The 9360-nt window shown below is 39.5% G+C and overlaps 1 long non-coding RNA gene across 1 annotated transcript; it reads left to right on the plus strand.

Annotated features, from left to right (window-relative positions):
* The first annotated feature begins 4784 nt into the window (after positions 1 to 4784).
* Positions 4785 to 9360, plus strand: LOC133910995 (uncharacterized). Its single transcript, XR_009908573.1, has 3 exons — positions 4785 to 4914; positions 9016 to 9114; positions 9194 to 9360. It is a non-coding gene; the product is annotated as an uncharacterized LOC133910995 (long non-coding RNA).

Below are 9360 nucleotides of genomic sequence, written 5' to 3' on the forward strand. Positions count from 1 at the left end.
CATGAAAAAACATCCGCATTCGACTGGAGAAAAGTGATGAGCGCAAGTTCCTATTTAGGCTCTAGGCTGACAGTGAGGAATGGTGACGTCCTAAGAGGAGGGGTGGGGTGAATTAGGACACTTAGAAGCTATTGGATCCAAAACTTTACAAGATAAATCTATCTCAATTTCTATCTAAATGTGCTCTCGTTTTATCTAGTGTGTCTACTCTACTGCTTAAGAGGATTGCAACCTACTATAGTAAAGTAAATTGCAAATATGTAAATATGGAGATGTAAATAAGGTAGAGCGACAAACTTGGCAGAAGGGATTTTTATCTCGTGATATCGGTGGCATATAAGCCACCCCTAGTTCATATTGGAGCTCCACAAAGGATATGCTTCCGATCGCCAAGACTGTTCCGGTCATAACTTTTAAGATACCAAGTCACCAAGACAAGACCTCAAGCACAATAGGCGACCAATTCATCAAGGCGAGGTCTCAGCACTAACCTCTCTTCCTGTCACTTGTGACCTGTCTTTAGTTCGGAGCTTTAGTCACAAAGACAAGGGCCTCTGCGTCCTCGTACAATCTTCTTACCACCGCTCCACACCAAGTCGAAGGGTCAACAAATTACTCCAACTATTGCGTGGATGGGTATAGATAGCCTCAAACCCACCAACTAGCTATTTCTCCAACTCAACTTTACTGTGAACACTAGATGATCCAGTGACAATAGTAGTACAAGCACCGGTCCATCCGGTGTGTACATCAATAGTTACTAGCCATTGGAACCCCACTCAAATATATTCTGAACACCAGATTGTTCCATGTATCCTTCACTTTAATCATTGGACTATCCAGTGTGTTGTCTTGCACAAAGCCGAGCCACTTCTTCTCTGTGCAATTAGTCCAGTGTGTAAACCCTCTGATCATCGGACCATCCGGTGTGTTGATTTTCATCTGCTTTGACACCTTCCTAGAAAACACTCTGGTGTGTTGGCTTCTTCATCACTGGACCATCCAATGTGTCAAAATCTTTCATTCCCTCATTTGCACTACTTCTATTAAATGCTTCGGTGTAGGTATCCGGTGTGTAGTACTCTGATCACCAGACCATATGGTGAGGTCTTTATTTTCCTCTTCTGAGTGAAAACACTCCGGTGTGTATAGCCTTCTGAGCATTGGACCTTCCGGTGAATATAACACACCCGGGAGGTGTTGGGGAACGGGTTGGCTACGCTAGCCTAAAACAAAAAATTTCTACCACATTCACCCAGAAAACCATACAAGTAAGAGATCATAGATCATTACCACTTGACACGTAGTGCAGCGGAAGAAGAGTTGGAGTAGAGAGGAAGTTTCCAAACAAGCCACATGAAGTCTTTTGCATTGCTGTGTCGTTCGTGCTGAATTGGAGCATCCTTTTCACAAAAGATGACAAGCTTAAGGTGGATAGCGCCACGGTGGAGATCAGGGAGTGGATGTGTGGTTTCACTCCCGTTGAGGAGCTAGTGTCGGATGTATTAGAGCTTTAGGGCCCTTAGAACCTCTGTGTAATAAGATAGTTGTGCTCCGAATTTGCCTCGTTCATCTATTGCGTTTTTTTCCTTAGGTGTTTGATCTGCGCTAGTCTGCAGAGCTGGCATCCCCAACCTTTTCTTTTGTGTATGTGTTTTGATACCAAGACTCTTTCTACTAGCTTTCAATAAAAGCCGAGGTTTTTCTCCCTTGAAAAAACCGTGTAGTGCCGTAAGGATAGGGTTAATTATATTAGGTATTCTTTAGATTGTTTTATACTTGTATAATTGTGATGAAGAATTGATGATGCTATGCAAAATATAATTCACTTTCCCACAACTTCAGTATGCTTTGATAGCTTTTAGCTGTTGACTTGTTTAGCCATCAAGAGAATAAGGACAATTGATAGTTTTTATAAACTAGTTAATTCAAGTTCCGTTTGTGCTAAAAATCTTAATGCGATCTAAACCAATAGGTTGATGTGCAAAATTCTTATCAGAATACTTCTGCACCGCCACAAACTCAACAAGCAGGATTTATAACTACAACATTTGAGAGGGGTCCATGTAATGGCTTTCAAATTTGAGAACTCTGTCCTACGGAACAAGATGGCCTAGGTATCAACCAATCTTGACTTTATATATTCGAGATCCTATATCAACCAATCTTAACAGAGTACCTATTTAATAATGAGTAAATTTTAAAAATCTACAACTAATTTTACATATGATGCAAAAAATTACAACTTCTGATGTCTATTTTAAAAACCTACAACTATTTTAATATGTTTTAAAAAGCTATAATTTTCTCATCGTAGACCCACCTATCATCCTCTTGTTATAATTGGGTTCACGGCTAATCCTCCTATTAGGATGACAGGTAGATCTATGTTGAGAAAGTTATAGTTTTTTAAAATATATATCAAAATAGTTATAGATTTATAAAATAAACATCAAAAGTTATAGATTTCTATAACATATGTCAAAATAGTTACATACTTTTAAAATTTACTCTTCAATAATTCATCAAAACATTGCTATCAATTGGCGAGTTGCCCATGTTCGAATCCTGCTTCGCCCCTGCACTATGTATGATCGAGGAATAAGCAACGTGAGCAATTTGATGGTACACGATGAAGATTGAGTGATGTGACGCTGGAAATGTGGCCGACACATGGTTCTGGTTGCAGATACAAGTGGATTGAACTCTCCGTGGAACGCGTCATAAGCCATAAGTAACAGCAGGAGCACGTACGTCCTCTGCAAGCAATGCCGGTTGCACGTTGGAATCATTCCTAATTAGGACGAAGCGTGCTCATTTGCATCGCCTCTCCAATGTAGTACTTCACTGCCCGGCCGTCAGCATGAAAGCTGTTTGCTAACCATCGAATAATGGCTACTGAAAGGCGCATATATATATATATATATATATATATATATATATATATATATATATAACATGTGAAGACCACGACACAATATCATCGATAGAGCATCAGTCCACTGTAAGATCCAACATCTGGATTATATATTTTTCTAAAGAAATTATGAAATATGAAATTAGGAGAAAATGCAGAATTATTGTGAATCCATACCAATCGAAGGTGAAAGAAGAATCGAATATTGAGTAATCAAATAATTCATTCTTTAGATCTTTTGAAAAACGGATTAATCGGACCAGAATAAAGAGAGAATCCCATTCTACATGTCAATACCGATAACAATGAAATTTATAGTAAGAGAAAAATCCGTCGACTTTCTAAATCGTGAGGGTTCAAGTCAAGTCCCTCTATCCCCCAATGCCTTTTTACGAATGGCCAACAGCTATTATCCTTCTTTAGAAATTTTCCCAAGTTGCCGAGTGTTTTTAATCTATTTGAATAATTCCTGAATGTTATTTCCTAAATTGTCAACTGTGATATTTTGTTGGGAATGATTGTTTGGTGATTTTTTTTCCTAATTTGTTCTGAATTTTTTTTTCCTATCCAAGTTGCGCACTTCTGCTGTGCTTTTTTTTATCCCTTTGTTTAGGTCACGGTCCTTTATACCTGGGCCATATGGCAAATCGAAAAAGTTTTAACGACAAAACACAGGTGGATCAAGTGGATAGGATGTGGATAATGTACCGCGTCCATTTGGTCCCCAAGTGGGCGTACGTGCAATGACATTAGCTTTGAGTGTCTTTCTGATGACATTTATGCCAAATACGAAAGGTTATGCGACATCACTAATTTTCCGTCGCTTTTGGTCAGTTTCGATCATCTCGTGCGCGGAAAATTCAGATAGCCGGTGTGCACTACATGAGGATGATGATGATCGATTTGTTTGAAGGGGAGCTGCTGGTGACTCGATCGTCGCCAGTAGTCTTAACAAACGCTCAAGAGAGATGCTCCGTATCCGAGAAAATTTTATCTTGCACACACATGCGTCTTCCACCTTTCAAAACGTACATGGAATAGGTCATCAGGTGATAGTTAAATTGAATCGAGAGGATCCATCCGGACACAAAGTCACACAGCTAGCAGCTGAAAGAATCAAAAATGACGACGGGTTGTTGTCACGCGCATCTTTCAGATTGGGATTGGCAGATAAAAAGAATTGAAGACACCTAGCTTGTGTTAATCTTGGCATCTGGCCAACTCAATGCTTGTGTTGCCAGAATAATTGGGCAAAAATCTAAAAATAGGTAACAAACGTACGTATTTATTAAAATAGATAATATATCGATGTATTTGTAAATCTAGCATCTGTATTCGGCATCTTAAACACCGAAAAATCGATTCCGTTACCTGAGGTACCGAAAACTCCTGTATTCGGCACCTGACGTGCCGAATATGGCACTGTTTACCGTATTTAGCACCTAAGGTGCCGAAAATTCTCTGTATTCGGCACCTCAGACTTGCTCACGTCGCGCCGTGTTGTTGCTTTTGGTGCGCCTAGTCGCGTCGTTTCGCTTTTATCATCGTTTTACACCCACACGCTATTGTCCCTGAACCCACACGCTATTATCCCTGTGTTAATTAGTTAGCCCTCACATCGTGTTGTGTTGTTACTTTCGGTGCGTCTGGTCACATCGTTTCACTTTTATCAACGTTTTACACCCACGCGCTATTGTCCCTAAACCCACATGCTATTATCCCTGTGTTAATTAGTTAGCCCTCACGCTGTCGTGTTTCGCTATAAGATGAGAACGGGCTAGTAAGGTCTGTGTTAATTAGTTAGCCCTCACGCTATCGTGTTTCGCTATAAGATGAAAACGGGCTAGTAAGGAGCTGCAGCGTGAGCAAAGAGGAAAGGATAGGAGAAGCAGCAGCGCAGCGTGTGGAGGGGAGAAGCAGTGCGAGGTGAGGAGTAGCAGCAACACGAGGAGAGGAGAAATAGCCCAAGACGAGAAGAAGCAGTAGCACGAGTTAGAGTAAGTACTTAAATTACGTATTTAATTAATACTTGCAACAATAATAGTAATTAGAGTAAGTAGATTACTTAATACGTTCAATTACATTTGTTTAATTATTTGCTTAGTTTGATTATATGAATTTGATTATTTGCTTAGTGTAATAGTAATTAGTGTGAATTTTTAATAATAATTACTATGAATTTGTATAATAGTAATTAGCGTGAATTTGTATAGAAATTATTTGCTTAGTCATAGATTGTATAACAGTAATTAGCGTAAATTTAATTAATCAGTGTAATTAGATTATTTAATTAGTTTAATAACATGATGGTGTAATGGTGGCACTTTCTGTTAGTGGTAGCATTGGGTAGTGACCTAGTGCATGGATGCTCTTTATAGGCATGGGTGTTGGTGCAATGAGAAGAAAGAGAGAAAAAGAAAGTAAAAATGGTAAAGGATAAAAAAATTTAGAAAGATTCAAAAAGTTTCAGTTGGACAGAAAGATTTGATTAAAATTATAATGCAACAAAAAAATTGTCAAATTAATTTTTTAATTAATAGTGGTGTACGCTTGTTTAATTAGTATTTTAATTCAATCTATTAAAATAGTGGTGCGGAAAAAACTCATGTTCTTAGTTAACGAAAAGCAGCAGCTATGAAGTCAAACAGAGTAATATTTTTAGTATCTTCTACTCACCATAGACAAGTCTCTTTCTCTCTATCAGCTCACTCAGCATAAAAAAAATCTATGAATAGGTTAATAGCATATTGTTAAATGTGAGCACTGAAATTTTGCTAGGAACTATAGGCATAGTAGTATTTACCATAAAAAGGAGATGATCACTAGTGTTGAGAGCGGTATGCTGATGCTTCTGACTTCTGAAAGAGTAAATGTGGTGTAATAAAAACCTAGCTAAACTAGCTTTCAAAATAGTTTTGAAGTCAATTTATAATGATATTGAATATTTGCTCAATATAAATTTCATGTTAGTTTAATTAATAATTTAATTCAATATTAATTATTAATTATTTCATTTGAATTCAGTATTGATGACTTAATTTGCATTGGTAATTACTTAAATATTTAGCATTGTTAAGTATAGTACTATTTAATTTGCATCATTAATTTGTTTATTATTTATCAAGGGGCGTAATTAGTTATGTATCGTACACACATCTAAGTAGTTATTATATGTGCCTTCGTTTAGCATATACAGTATGACTTTTCATATTTATTATGGAGAACATCCCGCAGTTTTGCATAGGAGGCTTGTAACAATTCAGAACTACCAGCACATAGAGAGTTTGGTTGACGTACCTAATCACAGGATGGCCTGAAATCAAATACTATGAGCCGTTTGCGTGTGAACCAGCAATCCATACTATTACCCTAGAGGGTGTGCGGCCACAGCTTATTCCAAACAATTCGGTCGTTGTCCATACATTGTTCGAGATGAGAAGGAAAAACGCATGGACTTGATACTCACGCAAAGCATTGGAGAACTTTGATATGGGGTGTACGTAAACATAGTGTCACGACTGGTGCAAGGTGATGTAGTGACTACCGTGCAAGGATTAGGCTAGTAGGTGATGCACGAAGAGAATGGAGGGCATGTCGGGGAGGGCAATTTCTGTACAGAGGGAGCTAGAGTGGACCCTTCTGAGGTCGAAACAGGATGCATAGATGATGAAGCAGGTGGTAGTGGGAATGAAGAGGCTGCTAACAATGATGACCCGATGCCTGCGATCCAGTACTTTCTTGGTGCTGGGCTACTAGATTATGTCGTCGTTGAGTATAATACCTTATCTAACTGGGGATACTAGAATAGCGATATCCAGGTCGGGCAACAGTTTCGTAATAGGGGGATGTCATCCACTTTATTAACAACTATGCTGTAATGATAAGAAAGGACCACAAGTGTGTCCAGGCTAACCCTACGGAGTATGAGGTTAGATGTATCAAATACCCGAATTGTTCTTACTTTGTACGAGCACATATGCCGAAACATAAGAACTATTTTATGATCAATAGACATACCTCACATACATGTAGAGAAGAGGCTATTAGGAATGTGAGCCATACCGTTGATGCGAGGTTCATAGCCTAACTCCTCATCGCTCTTGTTGGCATGGACATTTGTTTGTCGCAAAAATCCATTATGGAGGAGGTGCAAACTAAGACAGGTATGCTGATCAATTAACACACAGCATGGCGAGCGAAGAAGAAGGCGTTGAAGATGCTATTTGGAAGATTCGAGGAATCTTACAACTATGTTCCGAGGCTACTACAGAAGATTGTCATGATGAATCTAGGGACTCAGTGTGCCATGACGGATGAGCTGATCAAGCTAGAGGATGGGTCATACAGCATCACTGACCGGTACCTAATTAACTTATTCTGGTCCTTTGGACAATGCATCAAAGCTTTAGACATTGCAGGCCAGTTGTATGTGTGGATACCATATTTCTGAGCGGCAAGTACCATGGTACCCTTATGACAGCAATAGCGGTGGATGCAAATAATTAGATCATTCCTTTTGCCTTTGTAATGTTTGAGAGTGAGAACAATGATAGCTAACTATGGTGCCTCACTTTGGTGAGGACACTTGTCGTAGGAAACAGGAAATGAGTTTGCATTATCTCGGACCGCAACAAGGGCCTTTTGCATACATTGGATGTGCTGCATGGTAGCACAAACAACTCTATTGCATGGCCTGATGTGGAGAGAAGATGGTACATATGACACTTGGGAGCGAACATATACAAAAGGTACCACAACAAGTCTCTTATAAAGATATTCAAAGGGTTGTGTCTGCAGAACCAGTAGACAAAGTTCAATGAGTTATGGAGCGAGTTAAATGAGACCACTCGCAAGATGATGGCAGATCAACAAGCACAGATGGACCATCTGCGAACGCAAATGGTTGGGGGATAAACTATCGTTAGCCGTTCACGTGTTACGGTTATCTAGTGGATAAAGGGAAAGCTGACGGAGTGTTGGGCTCCAATCCATGCCACTCACGGTGTTAGGTTAGCACATATAATTTAAATGATCATATTGCACCCTTTCTTATGCAAATAGGCCTTCTAAAATTATTGTATCCCATGTTAGGAACACCATCATAACAACAAACATAGTGGAGGTGTTCAACAATGTCCTAAAGGAAGTACGGGGCCTCCCGTTGTGTGCCATCATTGAGCTCACATTCTATAGAACGGCAAACTATTTTTGAGACCGTGATAATGCTGCTATGAATTGCAGCACGAAGTTTGCACCTAAGGTGGAGAAAATCATATCTAGTTGGAGGAACAATGCACACTTTCACCAGGCGAGGATCTATGACCTAGCCAACAATGAATTTGAGGTCATGTACCGCCGTAGGTATGCTTCAAGGTATAGCGCAGGGGACACCGTGCAGCAATGTCAACTTGGGCATCACGAGGTGAAGTGTACATGCAATAAGCCAAAACTGCATCATATGACATGCTCACATGTCTTAGCTGCTTGCAGCGACATGGGCGACAATGACGAATCACAATACGTAGCAATGTACTTCATGATCGATGCATTGAGAAGCACATGGCTTCCAAAGATACGGTCCTTCAACATCGGAAGAAACTACAAAGCGATCCAGGGGTCTAAGTGGGTACCTTATCCCCAAACATGACGCACGGATCCTGGAAGGTCTAGTTCCATGAGGCTGCAAGGTGATATGGATGAAGCAGATACTGTTGATGGCCTACGCAAGTGCAAACTTTGCAAACAACCTAGCCATGACAGGAGGACATGCCCGACCCGGCAGTAAACTATCAGGCCACTTTCGAACTGTAGTGTATTAGAGTTGTTGCATTTTAGCTTATTGTTTGAAGTTATTCGCAATTATGGTTTGTATTCTAAATTATTATTCACCTATTAGTTGTACTACTTATCTTTTAATATATCGTTTGGTACTGGCATCACATACAATATTTTTTATTGAACCATGAAGCTTGTTATTCACCTATTTATTGAACCACGAAGCTTGTAATATATTCTAATTTGTTATTCAAATACTTATTGAACCATGAAGTTTGTAATATATTCTAATTTGTTATTCACCTACTTATTGAACCATGTAGCTTGAAATCATTATCATGGCTCATGATGGTCTTCCTGAGCTTCTTCAACAGCGGTACGATGACAACCATAAGGGACAGATGATTTTCATAGGGCATCAGGTACCACGATTATATGTGCTTTTTAATTACCATGATAATTTGCTACTAACTCAGTATATGTATTGGATACCTTTTGCAGTTGCTTCTGTTACGAGTTCGGAGTGTCCACATGATTAAGGACTTAGACCCTCAATTGCACGAGCCAGTCGCATGGGCAGGACTACTACCTTTCGCTCTTATGATGGCCAGAGCTCCCATGGCGGGTGTTAGCAGGACACCTCTCCAGCCAATTGAGGAGCCACTGCT

The sequence above is a fragment of the Phragmites australis genome, chromosome 3, assembly GCF_958298935.1.
Source record: "Phragmites australis chromosome 3, lpPhrAust1.1, whole genome shotgun sequence".
Taxonomy (NCBI): domain Eukaryota; kingdom Viridiplantae; phylum Streptophyta; class Magnoliopsida; order Poales; family Poaceae; genus Phragmites; species Phragmites australis.